This window comes from Myotis myotis, unplaced genomic scaffold, assembly GCF_014108235.1.
Source record: "Myotis myotis isolate mMyoMyo1 unplaced genomic scaffold, mMyoMyo1.p scaffold_m19_p_13, whole genome shotgun sequence".
In the NCBI taxonomy this organism is placed as follows: Eukaryota; Metazoa; Chordata; class Mammalia; order Chiroptera; family Vespertilionidae; genus Myotis; species Myotis myotis.
This window is the reverse complement of record NW_023416317.1, coordinates 26576385-26599839: the sequence shown is the minus strand read 5'-3', so window position 1 is coordinate 26599839 and position 23455 is coordinate 26576385. Positions and strand designations below refer to the sequence as shown.

At 49.4% G+C, this 23455-nt stretch overlaps 1 protein-coding gene across 1 annotated transcript in view; it reads left to right on the top strand.

Annotated features, from left to right (window-relative positions):
* The first annotated feature begins 18617 nt into the window (after positions 1-18617).
* Positions 18618-23455, top strand: part of PXYLP1 (2-phosphoxylose phosphatase 1) — a 64284-nt gene continuing 59446 nt past the window's right edge. The window contains exon 1 of the mRNA XM_036332384.1: positions 18618-18749. The gene's annotated coding sequence lies outside the window, so the exon portion shown is untranslated. The remainder of the gene's footprint in view (positions 18750-23455) is intronic.

Below are 23455 nucleotides of genomic sequence, written 5' to 3'. Positions count from 1 at the left end.
TGGGTCCTCCTGGAGGACAGAAGTGGGGGAGTTGAGGTGCTCTGAGCCCAGGCTGAGGAGAGCTGGAGACTGAACCATTGTGGCCCTGGCACCACCGGGCCGGCCGGGAGGTGCAGGCCATGGGTTTTCCTTCCCTTACTTTGGCTGCTGGGCTGTGTATGGATGTGAAGCCATCCATTCCCCACTGCGTGCCAGGCCCCGTTCCTGGACTCTGAGTGTCAGAAATGAATATGGCCGTGTGGGAATTAAAGTCGGGAGGCTAATACTAGTACATACACCTGTCACCCAATGCACATGATTGACCCTAACATTGGGAGACCAGCGGTGCATCTCCCACAGGAAGTGGTACTCCACTACCTCAGCAGGAAAAGGAGACTCCTCCTTGCCCACAGCTCGGCCAATGGGAGACGCCATAACTCTGCCAATGGAAAGTCACCACACTGCCAACTTTCGCTTCCTCCAATGAACTCTTCGCTTACAACAGCCTCTCCCAAGTCCACGGAAGAACATTCTTCTCTGTGTTCCTCTGGATTTCTGCAGGGTTTGCCAATGGACCGCATGTCCCTAATCTACATTTGCTGGAGAAGTCGCTGGCTACCTATTTATTTAAGGTCAACAGCAGCGTCTTTGCCCTCCAGGTGCTCCCTGTCCGAGCGGAGGGGCAGGAGTTTGGGCATCAGGACACCAGGTGTGGCTGCGCAGGTTGGCTCTGCACAGAGGCTCCCACGGCAGGGTGAGTGGAGCAGAGATCAGTCCGCTTGCTCATCTGTGAATCCTGGCCCAGGGTTTGCCCTGAGGAGGAGGTACCAACCCGCCAAGTGGGCAGCCCTGAGGGTGGGTCCCATGGTCCCAAGACCAGAGTCAGATATGAGGAGGAAGCTGGAAAGCGGAACTGGGGTCTGAGGTACTGGCCCCCAAAACTGCATCTCCAAATCCAGCAGCAGGAAGAGGAGAAAGCAAACACGTGTCAGTTAAAAACCAGAAGCGAGAAAGAGCCTGGAAGCCAAGAGAGACGAAGAAAAATCAGAGGAAGCAGGCTGGTGGGGAAGGGCAGGTAAACTGCCCGTTTGTTTGCTCTCTGACCCCTGCCCGCCTTCCCCTGCTCTGCTCTGTGGTGCAGGGACCGCCTTGCCCCGGGCCTCGGGGCCTGGCTGCTGGGTACTATTGTCTGCAAACTCCCTCGCTGCCATTCCAGCCCTGGCTGTTGCCTCTCCCTTCTCCACCAGCCTAACTTCAGAACTCAACCCAGGCGTTTCCTCTAGGCAAGCGTTTCCTCCTGCCCAGACCAAGAAGCACATCTCTGCTCTGACCCCCAGGGCCCCCGTGCCATAACCAGCCCATATGTCACTTTCTCCCAGGGCTCTGACCTCTCCAGGGGCAGGATGTCATCTCCCATCAACATCTACATCCCTGGCCCAGGCCGGCCTCCAACATGAGAGCCCGATAACGTCTGTCGGATTAGGGACTTGCACATCTTTTTATTGGAAAATAAAACCCCCAGTGGTGGACGCTATCATTCTCATTCCACAGATGAGGCTATTGACATGCCCAAAGTCACAGTGGTTCTTGAGTTCACCTCAGTCTCTCTCTCTCTCTCTCTCTCTCTCTCTCTCTCTCTCTCTCTCTCTGTATGTGTGTGTGTGTGTGTGTGTATGTATTGATTTCAGAGAGGAAGAGAGAGATAGAAATACCAATGATGAGGGAGAATCATTGATCACCTGCCTCCTGCATGCCCCCTACTGGAATCGAGTCCACAACCCAGGCATGTTGCCCTGACCAGGAATCGAACCGTGACCTCTTGGTTCATTGGTCAATGCTCAACCACTGAGCCACATTGGCCAGGCTTCACCTCAGTCTTGAGCCCTATGAGTTTTCTAGAGTCAGATCGCCTGGCTTCAGATCCCTGCTCTTTGCTGTGTGACCTTAGGTAAGCTGCTTGATCTTTTTTCAAACTTTGGCTTCTTCATCTGTGAAGTGGGTTCAATAGAGTCCCTACCGTGTAAAGTTGTGTGAAAGTTAAACATGACTGAAAAGTCTTAGCACACAGCCTGGCACATAGGAAGGAGTTTGAAATCTTGGCTAGTTGTAACAGCATAAGTTGATTTATCAGATGGTGTATTCTAACTCCCTGCTTCTCAAACGTTAATGTGCATGTGAATCACATGGGTGTTATTTTTATGCAGATTCTGATGCAGGAGGTCTAGAATGGAGCCCAAGATTCTGCATTTCCAATAAGCTGTCGGGTGGTGCCTGTGCTGCTGGTCCAAGAACCACCCTTTGCGTTGCAAGTTTCTGTATTAACTAGGAGCAGGGCCCCGAGAGTCGGGGGTTTAGTGGGGAGTAGTGGTGCATTATTTTAAAATCAGGGGCCTTGTCCTTGGGAGGAATCTGGGTGTCTGGGCAGAGCCTGGTGTGGGCAGAAGGGGAGTAGGAGGAGGGGCTGGAGGGTGCAGTACAGATTAGTGTCCTCAGCTCTTCACATGGGTGGATGGGGAGGAGAGGAGGGGAGAAGGAGCAGGCCTTCCGGGGCCTGCCCTCCCACCTGCAGATGGACAGGCCCGTCTCACGTGTGCATGTGTCTGGCTGACAACCGCCCGGGAGGAGAGCTGGGGCTGCAAAGTGTTACAGGGGCTGGAGCAGCAGGTCCAGCAAGCAAGTAGCCCTGGTCCTTGTTCACTGGTCAGGAATGACCCTCACCTGTACTCCCCCTGCCCTTTATCCTAATTAGGGGTGTGTAGGAGGTGCGCGGGTGGGGGTGGGAGCAGATGGGGGGGAGGCTGGATTGCTGAGTGCCTACTGTGTGGGGTCTGGTCTGATTCCTTCCCTGCCCCCCCACACACTATGCAAGAGCCCTCAATTCTTTTCTGACCTGAGCAGCAGCCGCCCAGCCCTGGGACCCAGCCTGGCCACTTCTGTCAGACCTCACTTGATGAGGCCCAACAGGGAGAGAGAGGGCAAGGTTTTGGGGGGTAGAGTCTTGAGTTGCAACAGATTTCTAAGCAAAGCATCAATAAGTTTTAGATTTCAAGAACCACCATTGAATGGAGTGTTGTCAAATAGCCTCTACTTTATCCACTTTAATCACAAGAAAGCCCTTGCTAGTTTTAAATTTTTAGCACATGCACACGGTTGGTTTAAAAGTCAAGGGCACAGAAGAGCTTGTAAGGAAAGCCCCCCCCACACACACACTCCCCATCGGCTCCCAGTGGGGCCACTCCAAGCTCTTGCTGGTGGTTCACTCCATATCCCCAGAAAATATAATTTTAAGATGCTTTTTAGACTTATCAGTGTTAGGCATTATCGGTTAGCTTACTGATTAGCCTGAATTTAAATTATCATATGCATTCCTTTGTAAGTGTAAATACTCTGATATTTCTACTCATAGGCCCACCATCCTTCCACAGTATCTCTCCGACTCTCCCTGGGAGAGGTGAAGAGATTAGTTTCTCTCCCTATTTAATTTCTCTTCCTCCCAAGCCTGGTCAGCTTTACTTTATGATTCCAAGATTAATGTTTCATTCTGTAACTACAAGAATGGTTTCTGTTCTTTGTTTACAGCTTGAGTCTAAGAACTGAAAATCCGGAAGCAATGCTCACATGATTACACAAGGCAAATATCGATGGGGGTTCAGCAAGGTAGGGTACCATACTATGAGCACACTGTCTTTCTTGCAAGCTTTTTGTTTGTCCTGGAGTTTCTATTTGCCTTTGTTTTCTTTGTCCTACTTGCCTATAAGACATTCTCATTTTTCCTTCAAACTTTCCATCATATCAGATGTTCTAACCACCAGCGAATTACACTAAAAATATTTAATCACTCTCTGATTTATAGCAGAGAGCAACCAGAACAGACAAAGCCCCCACCACCAAAGCACAGGGCAGAGTGCGGGAAGCCCCTGCTTTGCCAGGCATTAACTCCTCAGGATCTGCCTTGAGGTGAAGTCCAGGGGACCCCAGGAAAAGACTTGGCAGTGGAAGGAGCGTGGCTCATGTTAGCTGCTATTTAACAACCAATTCAGCAGTGCTCCATTTGGCACATCCTGTCTAAACATCAGGCTTGCCAAAAGTCCTTTTCCTTGAGTTCTCCGGCCATCAGCGCCATCTGAACTGGCTGTTCTCTGGGACCTGCTGCCCAGTAGCTAGCCACTCTGGACTCCCTTGCCCTGCTATGCTGTGTCCTAAAGTCCATGTTTTCCATCTTGGTTTACCCTCTTGTTTTGGTAAATATAATACCCAGTTTTGCCCTTTGATATTCAATTCAGGGGATGCTGTTAAACACATTTAAACACCAGCTAATTAAAAAATGTTAATCACTTGACATCTTGTTACAAAGTCACATAAATATTCTAATATTTAAAAATCTCGCTTTTATAAAATTAACATCAGTGACATAATATGGCTGAAGAAATACTGCATTTGCAATTGCTTGAAAGCCAGCGATGCAGGACTATCCAATATATCAGCTGTGCCATTATCAATCAGGATATTAAATATCAGGAGATGATTAATTATGCTCTTGTTATTTACTCAAAAATGAAATGCAAATGGGAGTTCTAATATTATCCTCCTGCATCCCAGTGGATCATCTTATACAAACCCTAAGGTGCCAGCTCCCACTTGGGGCTTCTCTGCTTTATTCAGCAGCATTTACTGTCTCATGCTCCAGTCTCCTGTTCTCAGGTAGCTCACTGTTTAGAAGGAAATACAGCCATGAGAACAGACTATTACAGCCAAAGTAATCAGTGATGTGACAGGGGTAAGCATAAGTGACTGTGGGAGCATTAAGGAGAGATTTCACTCAGCGGAAAGAATACTCAAACAATTGTTTAGATGGATGTACAGACAAGTAGGTGGATGGATGAATGGATGAGTGAGTGAATGAATGAATGGATGGATGAATGGATGAGTGAGTGAATGAATGAATGAATGAATGAATTAAAGAAAAATAGGTGGAGCCTGGCTGACGTGGCTCAGTGGTTGAACCTTGAACTATGAACCAGGAGGTCACGGTTTGGTTCTGGGTCAGGGCACATGCCCTGATTGCAGGCTCAATCCCTAGTGGGGGGCGTGCGGGAAGCAGCAGATCAATGATTCTCTCTCATCATTGATGTTTCTGTCCCTCTCTCCCTCTCCCTTCCTCTCTGAAATTAATAAATATTTTAAAAAAAATAGGTGGATGTGTGGATGGATAGATAGGTAGATAGATGAAGACCTCAGGTGAGTGAATAGGTGGATGAATAGACTGGTAGATGGGTGGATGGGTGAGTAGATGAAAGGGTGAATTGGTAGACAGGGAAATAAATGGATGTATGAGTGAGGTGACATTACAGAGGGCAGTGAGGATGAGAACATAGTGCTGATCATGACAATCATCCTTTCCCCAGAACACCTGAAAGGAGGGGACAGTATGTGAGTCATCCCTGTATGCCAGTGCCTAGCACAGGCCTGATACATGGTAGTCTTCAAAAAACATCAAGTATGTGAATCAATGAGAATCAATGAACACCTCCAATTCAGAAAGTTCAGCCAAATCTTTCCCTTTCTGTGCCTCAGTTTCTCTGAGTAAATCAGGTACGAAAACACCTGCCATCAGAATCGATAATGCTACTGGTGCTGCAGAAGGGAGACTGCATGGGGGCCTGTTTTAGAATTCACTGCGTGACAGACCTCAGGTAACTAGCATCTTCTACTTCAAGGGCACAGAAGAGCTTGTAAGGAAAGCTCCCCACACCTGTCTCACGTGTGCATGTGTCTGGCTGACAACCGCCCGGGAGGAATGCTGGGGCTGCAAAGTGTTACAGGGGCTGGAGCAGCAGGTCCAGCAAGCAAGTAGCCCTGGTCCTTGTTACTTAGCAGCCACATCCGTGCCCTCTCTGAGGCACTTCATATGCATTATCTTATTCAGCACTGGGATGTGTGTTATTATCATTATGCCCACTTAACAGATGAGGCTATCGAGACTCAAAGAGGCTAAGAAACTTTGAAGTTGGACTGATTGGGATTGAAATCCCGGTTCTGCTGTGTAAACTTGGGCGAGTTTCTTCACCTCTCAGAACCTTTCCAAGATGTGCAGATTAAAAGAGACAAAGCATGTAAAGCTCTGGCACTGGGAGGTAATTAATGGCCCTCTTTGTTGCTCAAGCCAGGAAATTGCACAGTGAGATTCTGGTTTTTGTTAACTACACTGGTGACTTTAAGTGCTTCGTTATATGTAAGGAGGATTTCAAGAACACATTTTGAAAAGTATGTTTAGAATAACTGAAATCATCAGTGAGCTACTCTGGCCTTCCGCAGTTGGAAGGTAATGGGGTCCCTAGTTGTTTGCAGCTAGGCTGACCCTTGTGGCCCTATGTGCCATTTCTTTTCCCCGCCTGCCCCCTGGTGGTGAATATGGGCACCTCAGGCCCAGCATCCCATCAACATTACCTTACTTCCAAGGAAGCCTGGCTCGTGGTCGCCTCGCGATGCCATCTAGTGACTGTTATTAACTCTGCAGGAAAGAAAGAATTGACGGCCTTGCTTAGATCTCACTCCCCTGCTCACTGGCTGTGCGGCTTTGGGCACATCGCTAAACTCCCCCGAATGTTAGTTTCTGCATTAATACACTGGGCAATGCGCCTACCTCAGAGGATTTTTGTGATGAAGAAGATAACTGAGGTAAAGCACATAGCATACGGCAGAGGATCCATAAAATTTAGCTCCTCTTCTAATAAAATGAAAAATTAAGTAGCCTGATTAAATGATTACAAACTGGCTTATCAGTTTCATAGAGGAGTAAAGGGCCACAGAGCAGGTCAGTTTTGAGGGCAGGTCAAGAAGGGCAAAGGGTATTATTAGGATAATTCAGGGGCACAGCGGGGGAGTGTAGGTAAGGAATCAAGAAGACATTCAAGAACTGCCTGGTGACCTTGAGAAGTGACTTCTTCTTGTTGTTAGGACTCAGATGTGTGAAGGTCACAGGACACAGCATAGCAGGAGACAAGAACAACAGCGAGTGTTCCAGGAAGGACTGTGGGCCAAGCCGGTCAGGGAGGGCTCCCTGGAGGAGGGGATGTTTAAGCTGAGGTAGGATTTGGAGAGAATCAGGAAGATCTCGGGTATTGCAGGTCATGGAGGGGAAGAAAAGGAAGAATGAGCAAGGATCCAGGGGTTTTGTGAAAGGGACCACCTGGAGAAAAGGCAGGAGCAGAGGTCAGGCCATGCCACCCTGGAGCCAGGAGCTTCACCTCTGGATGGGAAGGAGCCCATGAAAGTGTTCAAGTGGAATGATGAGGGCCGATGCTGTGCACAGCAGCTTAACTTGGCTTCTCTGTGCAGGATAGATGAGAAAAATGATTATATTTGGTCGAATGCACAAAAAATTCAAAGTAACAATCCCTGAAACTGGTATTGGGCAGGAATAGCAAAGGGACACAGCTGTCTGCCGGCACCTTTCAGCAGATTCTGAGTTTTTCATATTTGGCCAGACTTCCATGCAGGGCTGCAGCTGCCCTGCCCGGGCCAACAGAGTGGCCCCTCCTCCCTGCTGTACCAGGGGAAGCGACAGCTTCTATCCCTGAGAGGCAGTGAGGCCTGAGGCAGGGCCAATCCTAGACCTACTGAGCATCAGGACTAACTGGGACAACTGGGGCATTTGTGAGAATACAAACTCCCCAGCTCCAGCCCAAAACAGCTGAGGCAGTTTTTAAATCCATTCTCCTATTGATGGACATTTGAGTTGTTTTCCTTTTGGGCTATAATGGGAAAGGCTGTGGTGAACATTCTTATACATGTCTTTTGACAGATGTATGCACTAATTTCTCCTGAATATATACCTAGAATTGGGATTTCTGGATCATGGAGTAGGTATTTATCTTTAGTAAGTACTGCCAGTCAGTTTCCCAATATTGAACCAGTTTATACCCCATCCACAAACTTCATTTAAATGGCATGAAACCCTTAGTTACTGGAGTGATGGCTCCTAAAGGTGAACTCATAGGTGTTAATTAGTAAGCAAGAGAAGGGCAAGAACCAGTGGACCTGGACATCACAGCGAGAAGGTGGGTGTGCCCCCCTGGTAGATACATGGGTCAACTGGATGCATCAGTGCCGCGTACAATGCACAGTGGCTCCCTGCACCACCTGGGGATTCAGGCCAGGCCTGGGCTAGCTTCTCAGGCCACTCAGAATGCTGTCTTTCCATGTTTGGCTCACATTGATCATCCTCATAAGACACTGATGACTGCCTCCTGCAGAAGGGCATGTATTCACAGCATTGGGACCCTGATATGAAATTGGGAAGGTTCTCAATGTGTCAATGTGCTGAGAAGGCAAAGTCTTAATTATTCCGCCGCTTAGGAAGCATGGACCCTGAGCCAGAAAGTCCTAAAATAATCTCCCACTCCATGACTGAGGTCATCTTCAGTGGCAGCACTGCCAGGACCCTCTATCCAGGGTCTGTCTTCCCTGGACAATAACATAGTTTTCTCTTAGGTTCTCTCTGCTGCCCACCCTCTCTCTGCTGTATGCTTCTTAAGATAGGTTCATGTTCCTGAATTAGTTATGGTCTCTCTATACCAATGGTCGGCAAACCGCGGCTTGTGAGCCACATGCGGCTCTTTGGCCCCTTGAGTGTGGCTCTTCCACAAAATACTACGTGCAGGCGCGCACGTACAGTGCAATTGAAACTTCGTGGCCCAGGCGCAGAAGTCAGTTTTTGGCCTGGGTGAGTCTATTTTGAAGAAGTGATGTTAGAAGAAGTGGGGGGTGTCGGTCGGTCAGGCATACCCTAATTAAGTTAATAACAGTGTACCTACCTATATAGTTTAAGTTTAAAAAATTTGGCTCTCAAAAGAAATTTCAATCGTTGTACTGTTGATATTTGGCTCTGTTGACTAATGAGTTTGCCGACCACTGCTCTATACTAATCTGGTCAGCCCAAGAGATTTTCCCAGTGGATTACATTAATCAGATCTTAGAGTTCTGGGGTACTTGCCATAAGAGTTTGGTTTAGGACAGGTTGAGTTTCTATCTCCTTTGGGACATGTGAGTCCAGAAGGAAAATAGATAAACACAAATCCAGAGCTCAGGAGATTAGGATTCAGATCTGGTAAAGGAAATGGATGAGATCACTCAGGGTCCATAAAACAGAAAACTTTATCTCCAGGAACACATCAAAATTCTAAGGCAGAGTGGATAGAGAAGCAGGACCTAGAGAGAACCATGTACTTTTTGAAAATAAGAACATACCTGGCAGTCTTCCCAATATGTGACAATTAGCCAACATCCGTGAGTGTTTCTTTTGGGAGGCTTTGTGGTACCTGGAAGCGCCTCCCATGAATTAGGCACCAGAAGGACTTTGACCAGATGCTGAGATCTCTGAGTGTCCACTCTGACCACATCCAACTCAGAGAGTGCTTTGAAGGGACCGCTTTGAGTCTGCTTCCCAAAGATTGGGGAGCAAAGTTTACCTGGACATGACCCAGCAAGCTGAGATGTGTGATTGCGTAAATGGGAGCTCAAGAGAAGTGGAGGAAATGGTGCTATATGGAAGGTTCCCAGCTTGGTGTGGAGAACAAAGATTAGACTGTATGGGGACAGAGGCCATGTCTGCCTTGCCTCCAGTTTTCTACTACAATGTTTTCTATTACATGGCTGACTCTGTTTGGTTCATAATAGATATTTGTTGCCTGAGTGGGTGGGTGAATGGGTGGGTAGATGGGTGGATGGATGCTGGATGGATGGTTGAGTGGATGTATGAATTAAGTGGGTAAATGGATGGATGAGGGAGTAGATGGAGAGTGGGGTGAAGTTTCAGTCACTTATCTTCCACTAAGGTTAGATTTGTTCCCTCCTCTCCTGTGGCCCACTAAGAAAACATAGAGGTCCGCTACTTAATCTCTTGAACTTCAGAGATAATAATACAGGTGTCTCTTTTAAACCTGAGGTTTACATTGATAAAAATATTGTACGTGTGGGACTCAAATATTACAAAAAATAAGGTCAAAGAGTTAATAGTATATGTGAATATATAAAACTTGGAATATATTTATAAAGCCTGTAAAAGAATAATACAGGGTTGGGTAAAGTAGGTTACAGTTGTTCACATGGAAAATAATACAATAATTAATAAATAATAATACAAGAATAAACTTTGTGTTTCGAATGCTCACAACTATAAACCTATTTTTGCCTCACCCTGTATAAAGAGACCACCACTAAAACACACACACACACACACACACACACACACACACACACACACAACAATCCAACATCTTAATGGTATCTGAAACATTTTAGGTTAACAGTAATGGGCCCAATATAATTCACAAGAAATATTTTCAAGATATTATTTCTCTGAAATTTCAAAAAGATACCTACCGACTAGGTATCTAATCAAGATGGTAGAGTAGGTAGATATTGTACTCATCTCCTCCCATGACCACAACAAAATTACAACTAAATTATAGAACAATCCACTTGGATAACCATCTTAAGACCAGCTGAAGAGAAGGAAGACAAAGAAGCATGCCCCAAATGAAAGAACAGAAGAAATCTCCAAAAGAAAGAGCTAAATGAAATGGAATTACAAGCAAGCTACCAGATACAAAGTTCCAAACACTGGTTATAAAGATGCTCAAAAGGAACTTAGTAAGAGCTTTAACAAAGACATAGTAAGCATTAAAAATGACATAGAAACCATAAAAAAATAACCAGTCAGAAATGAAGAATACAATATCCAAAATGAGGAATACACTAGAAGGAATTAATAGCAGACCGATGAAGCAAAGAATTGAATCAACTATTCAGAAGACAAGGTGGCAGAAAACACCCATTCAGAACAGCAAAAAGAAAAAAGAATTTTTTAAAGGATGCCTGCAAATGAAAGAAAGAAAGAAAGAAAGAAAGAAAGAGAGAGAGAGAGAGAGAGAGAGAGAGAGAGAGAGAGAGAGAGAAAGGAAGGAAGAAAGAAAGAAAGAAAGAAAGAAAGAAAGAAAGAAAGAAAGAAAGAAAGAAAGAAAGAGAGAGAAAGAAAGAAAGAAAGAAAGAAAAAGATTTCACCCACTAAACATTCTGGCTGCAAACACTGTGCATCTGAGAATCACTGTTTTTCATTTGTTTCATCCCCCACACAAATGTTCAGAGCCTCTTTGACATTATGATCAGTCATGAGTTGGATGACTCACTGTTTGTCCTGCTTCCATACTAATAACTCCTGAGTGTGGGGAAAGGACCCAGCAGTCCAGCCACAGAGACCAGCATTTTGAACTAGAGGGATGCAAAGTTGGGAATGAATTCCTGCACCCGCCCCATCTGCTCCAGGGGGTTTCTGAAAGAATCCCTGCAGGCAATCGATGAGAGGCTCGTTGTCACTTCCCAGGCCCTGTGCAGCCTCTGTGCAATTCATATTGTGGATATTAGATGAAAATCATTCTTTCAAACATACAGTAAGTCACTCGGCTGTTCAGAAGCCTCTGCCGCCGCCTCTCGCGGTCCTGCAGGACCGTCTGGGATGTGACTCTACTAACTGAGCTCATCTCTTATGACATTCCCTCTGCTCACTGGGACTCAACTTGCCCAGCTTGCTTTCACCCCAGGCAGGACCTTTGCACTTGCCATTTCCTCTGCCCGGAATGTCCTCTGATATTCCACTTCTTCAGTTCTCTGCCCAAATGCCTCCTCCTCATAGAGAACCGTCTCACCAACCCTATCTAAAATACCATCTGCCTCCTGCTCTATCCTTCCCTCTTCTTTCTTTCTTTTTTGGCAATGATTTATTGATTTATTGATAAATAAATAAACTAGAAGGGAGTGTCTATAAAGGCTGGGAATTGCCTATCTTGTTCACTGGTGTGTCCATGGCATTTGGAACATCAGTGGGTGCTTGTATTAAAGATCTATTGTAGTGTAACAAGTCATCACAACGACAGTGGCTTAAAACAACACATGTTTATCATCTCAGAGTTTGTGTGGGTCAGGATTCCAGGTCTGGCTTAGCTGAGTACCCTGCTTTAGGATTTTTCATGAGGTGTCAATCAAGGTGTTGGTCAGGGCTGGAGTTTCATCTGGAGATCTGATTGGGGAAGAATCTACTTCCAAGCTCTTGTGGTTGTTGACAGGATTCAGTTCCCTGTGGGTTGCTGGTCTGAGGGCTTCAGTTCCTCTCTGGCTGTTGGCTGGAGTCCGCCCATAGAAGAGCTCACAGTATGGTATCTTACCTCATTAGACCAGCAAGGGGGAGAGTTTGCTAACAAGACAGAAGTTAGATGTTATGTATTCTGATCACAAAAGTGTCATCTCATCACCTTTGCCATATTCTGTTGGCTAGAAGAAAGTGCAGGTCCTGACCACACTCAAGGGGAGGGGAGTTTACAAGGGTGTGAACACCAGTAGTTAGGATCATTGGGGGCCATTTTAAAGTCTATTCACCACATTATTAGCTCAAAAAACACTGACTATTATGAAATCCAAGTGTCAAAAGGTGATACCAGGACAGGAGAGGAGTAAAATCCCAAGATTCTTGCAATTCAGCTCTTGCACAATGTACAGCTAATGTGAGATTTCCTTGTTCTCGGCTTTCCTCTGAGGCGTTGTGACCAGCCTGATCTGCTGGCCTGTGTGGGCTGCCCCAGCGTCTGAAGATTCATCCAACAGAAATGACCCCCACACAGTCCAAGCCCTTCAAGTACCTACAGCCCAAAGACCACCATTCACAGAGCTTATTCCTTATCCGCCAGCATCTCTGAAACTGGTGAGCTGCATCCTTATTTATTCCACGCTGGGAGTGGTGTTCTTTATGAATGGGCACTTTGCATTGATGAGGTCTTGCTGCTAGCCAAGTTAATAATGCATCTAATCAAAAGAAAGAAAGAAACACATTGTTCAGTCGAGCAGATCTTATTAATATGATTCAATTTTCAAAGAGCCATTACTTCAGAGTCTTGATGTCTGGGATGCTGATAAAGAAGAATCCTTTGGGTTTTGTTTTTTTTTTTAAGAATCACCATGACAACAGAGAGACCCCCACACCCCCAGGTCTGATTAACGATTTGTCCATGGAGAGGACTGCTGGAACACACCCAGCTTAGTGGGTATTCTTTGCTGCCTCTGTTGCAAAAGCCCTGGCTTGCTGTCCAGAGGGAGCAGCAGTCCCATTTCATCAATATTCACTGATGAAGCCATCTCTATTCATTAACAGCGACTTGATCAACAGACATTGATTGCCAGGCATGTGCAAGGCACTCTGCAGGATTCAGAGAGGCGTCTGAGGAGTTGACAGGCGCACTGTGGTGACAAGTCACAGCCACGTGAGCCATGTGGACGCTGACCTCCGGGTGGTGCAGACCCTGAGGGACCTGGGACCTGAACGAAGGACCCCGGTGAAGAATCGTGTCATGATGTGCACACTGGACAGTTCTGATCTGCAAATGGATTCTTTTTTTTTTATGTTTTATTGATTTTTTTAGAGAGAGAGGAAAAGAGAGCGATAGATAGAAACATCGATGAGAGAGAAACATCACCGATTGGCTGTCTCTACTGGGGATCCAGCCCGCAACCCAGGCATGTGCCCTGACCAGGAATTGAACCATGACCTCTTGGTTCATAGGTCAACGCTCAACCACTGAGCCATGCTGGCTGGGCTTCAGTCTGCCCTCTTGTTATGCCTTTTCTCTTCAGAGGACCCTTGTCTCCCTTATCTCGGTGCCTGACAATTACATGCACCCCCTTCCCAAGTCAGAAATCACACCCATCAGAATGACTGAAATTTAAAATACTGACACACCTAAGTGTTGGTAAGGAGATGTTGCAACAGGAATTCTCTAGGCTACAGAAGTGTTCACGAAGCCTAGATCCTAGTCCTGGCTCTTGCATGATGCCACTGTGATTGATTTTGAACAAGTAGATCACCCACTGTTTCTTGCTTTCTCTAGAATTCTGCATCGACAATGACTTTCTTTCAGCATTGGAAGGTTGTTCTCAAGCGTCCATCTTGTCTGTTTGGGGTCCTATCTGGACGTCTGGGGTGTTATCTGGTTCCCAGCTCTCTCATGAACAGGGAACTCCAGTTTTTGTCTCCCAGGGGGCCACGAGGCTGCAAATTCCCACTCTCCTCTTGTCTCCCTTTCTGATTGGCTTCTAATTGTAAAATGAGAGGGATGGACTCTTGGTTCATTCGTCTGTTCAGCCAATTTTTATATAGTATGTGCCAGGCACTGTTGTTGATGAAATCACCCAAATCCTTGTTGTCCTTTTATGATTTTTCAGTGAGATTTTTGTGAGTTCACCTAGTGCTTGTTTCTTTTTTCCTTAGAAACATTTTTTTTTTTTTTTGGTTGGGCTCAGAGTTTAGAGGACAAAAATGCATATTTAGACCTATGATTCAGCAGATTGCTTCAGCTCTTTCTGATTTTTTCCCTCAGGGTCAGTTTTGAGAGCCATCTTTTATTTCTATTTAACATGGTCATTTTGTGTTCTGTTTTCCTGTATTTGCCTTTCTAATTAAATTTCACCCAGAAAAATGGTAAAATGAGTTTGCCCTCCCTAGTTGCTCTCAGGAGGAGAAGGGGCTAGTATAATAAGCCTGCTGGGGGTGGGAGAAGGGATTGCAGCTGGTAGCTGGGAAAATGAATCATGCATACATAACAGAGAGCAGACCACCCTGGAGCTGGGAGGCTCAGATTGCAGCCTTTAATCATATACATGTGCCAGGGAGAATCCAGCATTTTTGCAAGAACCTAAGAAGTGACCTTCAGCCTTTTACAAGATATCTATTTCCCCCAAGACCCTGGTTTTGCCAGCAGTGGTGTGGAAAAATATCTTAGTTTGATATTCTCTACTATATTAATCAACACAAATTTATTTTGGATAATTTTTATTTTCACCTTTATTTTTGTGAACTTTATATTTTTTCCAAGGTTTTTTTAAAATAAGAAATGGGCACTCCGTTTATAATCAGAGAAACAAAATCCATGGTAAAAGGAATTTTAAAATATTTGTAAGCTCGATACTGTAGGAGACACAAGTAAAATGTTTTGTGCAGATGTGTACCTTTGTTGTAAGGCAGGATTGCAGGCAGCACAGACTTTGGAACTTAGGGCCTGGTCCAAATAAAGCACCCCACTCCCTTCCCCCGAAGGACTCCCTGGTATTGTTGTTACCTCCATCTGTGTCCTAGACTACTTGTTTCCCCCCATAGTAAATCCCTTTAATGGTGAGGACAGAAGCCCATTGTTTCTCTAACTCTACAGCACAAATCAAAGGAGGCTGTGCAAATATTTGCTTAATTTTTGCTCAGTGGCTCGAAACTGAATTGAAGATGGGCACCTGCTCCTGTCTAGGCAGGTTTGCTTGTGTAAAAGGCATAGGCATGACCTGGGTGAGCCTGGGATTATTTTTACAAGATGGGTGGGTTCAGATTCCAGTGAATTTTGAGATTTTCCCTGGGGCCAACATGTGTATGTGGAAAGGACAAAGCAGCAGGCTGGGGGTGGAAGGGGAGACCATGGCAATAAGCCAAAGACACTGCACTTCTCCTTGCTACTGTTTTACAGTCATCAACGGGCATGTTTGCTCCTTTATCACATGGATAATGATGATGATAGTTACTATTTTTGCAGGAACCAATGCGCCAGGCACTGAGCTATGGGCTTGAACTACTCTAAGCTTTCTTGCTTAAAAGTGACAGAAAAACCAATTCTAAATTGTATGGGGGATTTATGGGACATGGAATTGAAAAACCCAGGTCCTAATTTCAGGCACCACAGGAAGCTGCCTATCTCTTGACTCTGCTTTCCTTTGGGTCAGCGACAATCTCTGACACAGCCTCCGCAGGTGCTAGCCAGATGGTCACTGGCTACCTGCCTCCTCAACAAAGGAAAGAGGTTTGACAGAGGTAATGGTCTTGGGATATCCTATATAATAAAAGGCTAATATGCAAATCGACCAAATGGCGGAACGACTGGTCGCTATGATGTGCACTGACCACCAGGGGGCAGACACCCAATGCAGAAGCTGCCCCTTGGTGGTTAGTGCACTCCCATAGGGGGAGCGCTGCTCAGTCACAAGCCCTAAGCTGGGCTCATGGCTGGCGAGTGCAGTGGCAGTGGCAGTGGCAGGAGCCTCTCCCGCCTCCGCAGCAGCACTAAGGATATCTGACTGCCGGCTTAGGCCCATGTCAGTCGGACATCCCCCGAGGGCTCCTGGACTGCAAGAGGGCGCAGGCCGGGCTGAGAGACCCCCCCCCCTACCCGAGTGCATGAATTTCATGCACAGGGCCTCTAGTTTATATAAATATATAAATATATATATATATATATATATATATATATATATATATATATATATTTCCCCATAGGAACCTTTTCTTATAGCCCCTTCCTCCTTTATGGCTCAGCCATGAGGTGTTATTGCTCTAAGGGGCAGGGTGGGTACACTCAGAGCCCAAAGTCCGCAGGGAGGAGGGTGTGGACACCTCCTCCAGAATGGGAGGGGCATAGGAGCTCTCAGGAAATAGGGATGATGAGGAAAGAGACTGGAGAGAGAGTCTGGGGAGAATATGCCAGGCTCCCTGAAGGGCCTGAGGCCACCTCTGTGCTAGGTCTCCACCAAGGGAGGCATATGGTACAAAGACAGACATCCCAGGTAGTTTGAGGAGAAAGATGAAAGCAGAGAGCGCCTGTGCCCCACCTCCTGTTTGGAATTCTACCCCAGGATGCCCTGTACCAACACGGAAGGGCTGCAGCAAAGTGAAGTGGTGGTGTGGTAGGTTTTGTGGGGGAAAGGTTCCAGACGGTGTCCCTGAGTCACCTTTAGTCCCCGTAACAGAGAAGGGATCCAGGAGCAGCCACATGTTCCCTGTGAGGGATGAGGAGGTAGCTGAGAGAGAGGGGGAACCACTTACCATGGGGTCACAGTGGCTGGGGAGCAGGATGGACAGGTGACTCAATAGGTGCCGATCCGAACCAGGCCCAAGGCTTGTGGCATGGTTGGCAAAGAGAAGCTGTTTTTCTGCTGGACTTGATGCTGTGAGGTTGTGAGCTTGGCTCTGCCAGGCTCTCACGTGGTGCCCGAGAGTGTAGCTCACATGGAAGGAAGCAAAACTGAGAGATGGAGAGTCCCTGAAATCATCTGTCCCTGAAACTACATCCAGGACCTTTCATTTACATGAGTCAATTAATTCTTTTTTAAGCAAGTGTGAGTTGGGTTGTCTGTCATCTACAGCAGAAGGTGCCCTGACTGACGCCTGCAGGGAAGAGGGAGGCAGCGCCAGCCAGGGGGAGAGCCTGGGCTTAGTGGGAGGACACTGGGAGAAGCCTGCATGGGAGAAGTGCTGGGTGTGGTGGGTGGACTGGGAGCCAGGCGGGAAAGTCTGGGGTGATGCTAAAGGGACAGTGAAAGGTTTTGTGCTGGGAGATACAGGGCTCCCTGGGAGGGGGTGTCAGTAGTCAGGGCAGGAAGGCCCTGAGGGCAGCGTGGCACCAGGGGAAGAACCTGAGACGGGCAGGTTAGCGGAGTTTGGAAGCAAACACTGGCCATGGAGCCCTGAGGTGAGGAAGGCGTCCCAGGTGGCAGGGGGGATGGCGACACCACAGGGTAGATGAAGTCGGGTGTTGGGGCAGAGAGAGAACTTGCTGACTTGAGGTGGGACGTTCTTAGCAGAAAACCGGAGTAGGTAGGAATATGGGTAAACTACGCGGGTGTAGTGTGTGGTTTGGGAACTACCCGTGCAGGAGTGAAACGGGAGCCAGTGGCCAGCTGCTCCAGAAAGTGCGCCCGGAAGGGAAAAAGGAGTGATCCTGGTGAGGATCTATGTTGCTCAAGGCCAGTTGTGCTGGGCGCATAGGGTCACTGTAGACTTCCCACTGACACCGAAGGCCTACACTTGGAAGAAATGACCCACAAATATGCTATCAAATCAAGTTCAACGCTCGGATGCCCAAGTTAGTTAGAGAAATAGGCCAAATGCTCTGTGAGTCTTCAGTAGCCTGGGGGAAGCCACGGAACGGGGAGGGGGCGGGGAGACGGCTGCTCGGCCGCGACCTCCCCAGGCGCCTGCAGACGGTCCGGAGACAGAGCCGCAGGGAGGTCTCCAGTTGACTCACGGCCGGATGTGGTTGGCGCCGGAAGAGAAGCGTGGAGTAGGTGAGAGGGGGAATGGAGACACGGGGACGAGACTTGTAACAGTTTGAGTCCACGCGGCAGCAGTACCCAGCTGTGGCGGACCCCAAACATGCGCGCCAAGCCCGGCACCGGGACCAGGGCGGCGCCAGGCCACGCGCACGGCCCAAAGACACCCACCCTAAGGCCCCGGGCCGGGCCGGTGTATCCCGTCCGTCCGTCCGCACAGCCCCAGATGCCAGTCTGGCGGCGTGTGGCGCGCAGCGGCCCTGCACGCAGGTGGCCGCGGTCTCCGTGCGCTCAGACGACCGTGACCGTAGCTTTCGTCCACCGGGGGCGTCTGCAGACTGGACCGTTTTGGGAGGCTCCGTTCAGCTTCCAAGAGCTAGCGTCCTCTCCACAAGCCCTTCTGCACCTACCCGCCCGCCGGGCAGCGCGGGCCGCCTCTCCGCCTTCGGGGCGGAGCTCGGGGACGCCGGACGCGGGGCGGGCCGAGCGCGGGGCGCGGCGAGGCCGGCAGGGGGCGCTGTGGGCTGCCGCGCTGTCCCGCGGTCCGTGCGCGCGGTCCGAGCCTCCCTTCGAGCCAGGCGAGCAGGCGGCGAGCGCTGAAGCGGCGCGGAGCGACGGAGTCGGGGCCGGGACTATGGGCGGTGAGCGTGGCGCGGGCCGGGCCGGGCTTGGCTGGTCGCCGTTGAAGCTGAGCGGCGCGGCGGCTGGAGGCGGGCAGGCGTCCCGGGGCGCGGGGTGGGGAGACCGAGGGTTCCTCTGGGCGCTCCGAGGCCGGGACGACCCGTGTCTCCCGTGGGAGAGCCAGTCAGGCGGGTCTGGACCCGCAACTAAGCTGCCTCCCCCTACCCGCGCCCTTCCCAAACCCCAGCCTTACTCCTCCCTCTCCCGAAGCCACCCCCTTCCTCCAGCCTCCCCCGCGCGCCCCTCGTCCCAGCCCCCGCCCCCTCTCCGAGCCCAGCGCCCCCTAACCCTGCCCGCGATTCCGCCGCCCTCTCCCCGAGCTCTCGCCCCCTACCTCCCTGCTGGCGCCTCGCCCACCCACCGCCTCCCGCTCCTCCCGGTCCAGTCCCGCGCCCTCTTGCCTTGCCAGCCTCCACCCGAATCCCCGCCCCTCCAACCCTCTCCCGCTCGGCCCCCGCACTCCCGCCGCGGGATTCTAGCCCGAACTCGAGCTCCCCGGGTACCCCTTCCCCGGCACCCCATTCCCGGGCAGTGCCCAGCCCGCTCGCCTCCAGATGAGAAGGCGGCGGCGACTTCTCCGTGGCCTTTCTGGGGGCGGCTGCTCCCTGCGCCCCGCGCCTGCGGGCGTCCGGGGGCCCCGCGGAGAGGCCCCTCGGTGCGCGGGCTGGGAGCCCGGGAGCTCAGGTTAGGACTGCGTGGGGCCGACCCCACGGCGTGCTTTTGCTGCTCCACGCGAATATGTCGCGATCTCTTAAAGAAGCCGGTTTTTGTCTCCCACTCACAGAACTGCATCTGCTTAGCGCAGGTTGCTCTCTTTGTGGCTGCAGCGGTCTTCCAAGTTGTACCTGTGGGTGGTTAAAGGATTAACGATGGAAGGGGATTGGGAGCCATATTTCCCCGCTTCGGCTGGGCGTTTGGTAGCAAAAGAGCGAGGCCATCCCGCCTGCGTGTCCAGTGCCTTCGTAGGGAAGCAAGGATGCTGTGCACGCATTCCAAAAGTAAGACCAGGAGAGACATGGCCTCGATCGGTGCGAAGGGGGAGGGAAGTGTGAGGTGAGCGGCCCAGAGGGCCTCAGAGGGCTTCTCGTCGTCGTCGTGGGGACAGTTTTGCAGAATGCCCTCGGATGAACCCCGGTCTGCGGAGCTGGTAGTGCCCAACCCAGCCTTACAAACGTGACGTGACCGCGGCCGGGGCTTGGCAACAACTCCTCCTCCTCAGAGGTGTTGGTGCCCAGCCTGGACTTCTGCGGGAAGAGTTTAAACAGATGGTTTGACAAGCCTCGTGCTCGTGCTCCCGGGAGAGAGGTGCAGATGCTTGGTTGCAGCCTGAAAGCCGGCGCCCGAATCTCAGCCCTCCCTTCTCCTGGCTTTCATTAGGTCTCGGGTTGAATTAATTGCCTATTGCAGAGAATGACCTGTAGGGGGTACATCTCTTTTAGGGGTTGGCTCCTGGCCAGCCCACCCTCACTGATGCGTGGGAGGCTGCCTTTGGGCACCAGGACAGGCTGGCCCACCTGCCTCTGGTGCACCGCACGCTAAGCATTTGTGAAACTGCAGAACCAGCGACTATTTTTTATTTTTATTGATTGGCTTGAATAGTAATTAGCTCAGTATCCATTCACCCCTGCTAGTGAATGAATAGAGTAATTAGCCCCAGATCACAATGGGACACAGAAGACTCCCTCTGAGTGTCCACAAATTCCGGTGGGCATCTCCTCAGCCCTCACCACGCCCCTCTGTGATAAGGTGTTGACTCTTGGGTGCCCCACTGGCCAGAGATGGGGTGAAACTATCTCTGTGGCCCCTGCACCCAGCCCCTGGCTCCCTCCAAGTGCTGCTACTCGGTGTTTGTCTAGAAAAATGGGTCACCCTCTTAAATCCAGTCTGAGTCCATAACCCATGTTTTTCCATTGTGCTGCACTATTTTCAAAATGTTATCCTTAAATTAATCAAACACACACACACACACATAACTTGTCTTACTAGAGACAAACTTATTTCTGTTTGTATTTGGGGCAGAGAGCTCAATGGGTCTCTAACCTCAATGGGGACTCCAGCATTTCCAGGAAGGAAATTAGTTGTCCTTATCACAGAACTGGGCCCGTTGGGGAGCTACGGCTGTTTGCTGAGAGGTGAGTCCTCCCAGCTTAACCAACAGGGCCTTGAGCTGTGGCCACACCCCCCTTCTGCATCCCTCATCCCTGCCCATGATGGAGGAAGCACTTGGGGACATGGGGTGCTCGTAGAGCCTGCTGGCTACTTCTGATCGCACTATCTTTACTCCAGTGGGCACTGCCCACCCCAAATAATGGCCCCCCAGGCAGAGCCGGGGTGCCCCTTCTTGCACGGGCCTGGCAGTATGGTTTGCAGCTCCGTTGGGGGAGGAGGAGGTGGTTTTGCATGGTGTTTCTGTCAGAGGTGACTGTGACCACTGGCAGATGGAGCCAAATGCAGCGCTTCTGCCCCTGTCCAAGGTCAGCTCTAGAGAATACAGCCAGAGGGGGGGCGGGGGCCGGGGGAGCCCCCAGCGCCCCCTTTTTCAGAGGTCCAGGAAGAGCTGGAATTCAGAACAGTCACTTGAATGTGGGAACCTGCACTGCCCACAGGCTCACGCTGTGGTGGGTTTATCTTTCTTACCCAGACCGTCTCTGTCTCCAGGTCTGGCTCTTACCCAGGATTCCTGAAGCTGGTGAAAAGCTGTTTTCTACAAGAGATTTAATTAATGCCTGTAGCTGTGGGTGAGAAAGGGAGGGAGGGAGGGAGGGAGACTGACTCTGCTATCTGGAGGTGGGCAGGCATGAGGTCGTCCTGCACACTCAGAGGGGAAGACTTCAACCCTGGAACAAGGATCCTGGTTGGTGGATTAGGACCGCGTCCACATTCTGGTATAGGGGTTACCATTAGGAGCAAAGTCACGGGGGGGGGGGGGGGGTGGCCCTGCAGTAAGGTTTGCTGGGCCCACCTTCTTGGTTTCTAGAAGCTTTGAAAGGCCAGCTGAGAGTTGAGCTTAGCAAGGTGAGAGAGCACTGAGCCATTTAAAGTTTTTGAATGAGGGTTGTGGCCTCTTTGGAAGTGATGGCTTGTGCAACATTGGTCTGTCGGGGTGGGGGAGGCGCCTTACACCTAAGATGCTGAAGGGAGATTGGCAAGGGGAGAAGCAGCCAGTAGGGTTTGTGCATCTGCACTTAGTGGATGAAGAAGAGGCACCAGCTGCCTTCTGCTAGGGTTGTGGCATTTTGACAGAAGTCATCTCCCACGGCCCCTTCTTGAATCTGATGGGCAGTTTTGTAGAGGGACTGTGGCCTGGAGATACTGCCAAGCAGCCGAGAGGAAGCACCTGCGAAGCAGGAATGGAATTGCAGGGTCTGCTTTGAGTCCAAAAGGTAGGTGGGCCAGGGTAGCCTAATTGAGCCACGGACTCTGGCCTGCTAGCCACCGCCCCCAGAACCAGCAAGCTGCTCTGAATGCTAGGGCCTTCAATGGGGCAGCCACTGGCTTTTGGAAAGGAACAGGCCAGTCAGCTTTATTCCAGAGCATGGAGGAAGTTAAGGATTAAAAAGGCACTGATAGCCCCACCGGTGTGCTCAGTGGTTAGAGCTCCAGCCAAGTGGGAGGCAACCAGTCGATGTGTGTGTGTCCCTCTCCCCCTTCCTCCCTTCTACTCTGTCTGCAGAGCAATGGAGAAAATACCCAACCAAGGCGCTGAGAAAAGAACTTGGAGGGGCCTTGCAGCCGGAAGGCCACCTGCACCCGTATCCTCCTGGCTGGGTCATCTGTGCATCCTTCTGTCCTTCCCCCTTCCCTTCCTCCCTCTTCCCCAGCCCTGTCCATCTGCACTTAACACATCAGCGGAGCCGTCTCTATGCTGGTGCTCGGGGTAGGGGAGAGTTTGGGCAACTCACACACCTAGTGGTAGCAACAGTAGGAACTTGAAAATTCTGTTTGTTTGCACAATCACTTCCCCAACTTATACATTCATGTTTTTGTAATATTAGGCATCCCTTTGTCATCTGCTTACCACTCTCTGCCTCCATGTATAACTGACTTCCTTAGAGAGAGCTATAATTAATAGCTTAGACACCAGAACTTTAAAAAACAGACCTAGTTGAAAATTATTGTACCTAGTTTTGACACCCCCACCCCTCCCCTCTTCTACACTCCTTTATGTGGTTAGAGGTATCATTTATATCAAATTTATGAATAGTTTGAATAAGATTTTTCCTTCCCCTCAATTATATGCAGACACATGTCTTTCCAACCAACAGAACCACAGCTGACTTTCCTAGACTTACCTCATTCTTGGGTCCAACCCCAAACATCAGGCCTTCAGAGCTACAGCAATATCATTTTGAGCTTTGAGCTTTTTAATTATATTTTAAGAAATGAAGCTCTTGCTTGCTAATTTTGTCATCTGCTAATATAGGAGAATCTAAAGTTAGACTAAAACATTTACTGCCTTATTAACTCTTTATGCTTCTTTCTTTTTATAAACATCTTTTTATTGATTTCAGAAAGGAAGGGAGAGGGAGGGAAACATTAGTGATGAGAGAGAATCATTGATTCGCTGCCTCCTGCAGGCCCCCTGCTGGTGATCGAGCTCACAACCTGGGCATGTGTCCTGACAGGGAATTGAACCGTGACCTCCTGGTTCATAGGTCAACACTGA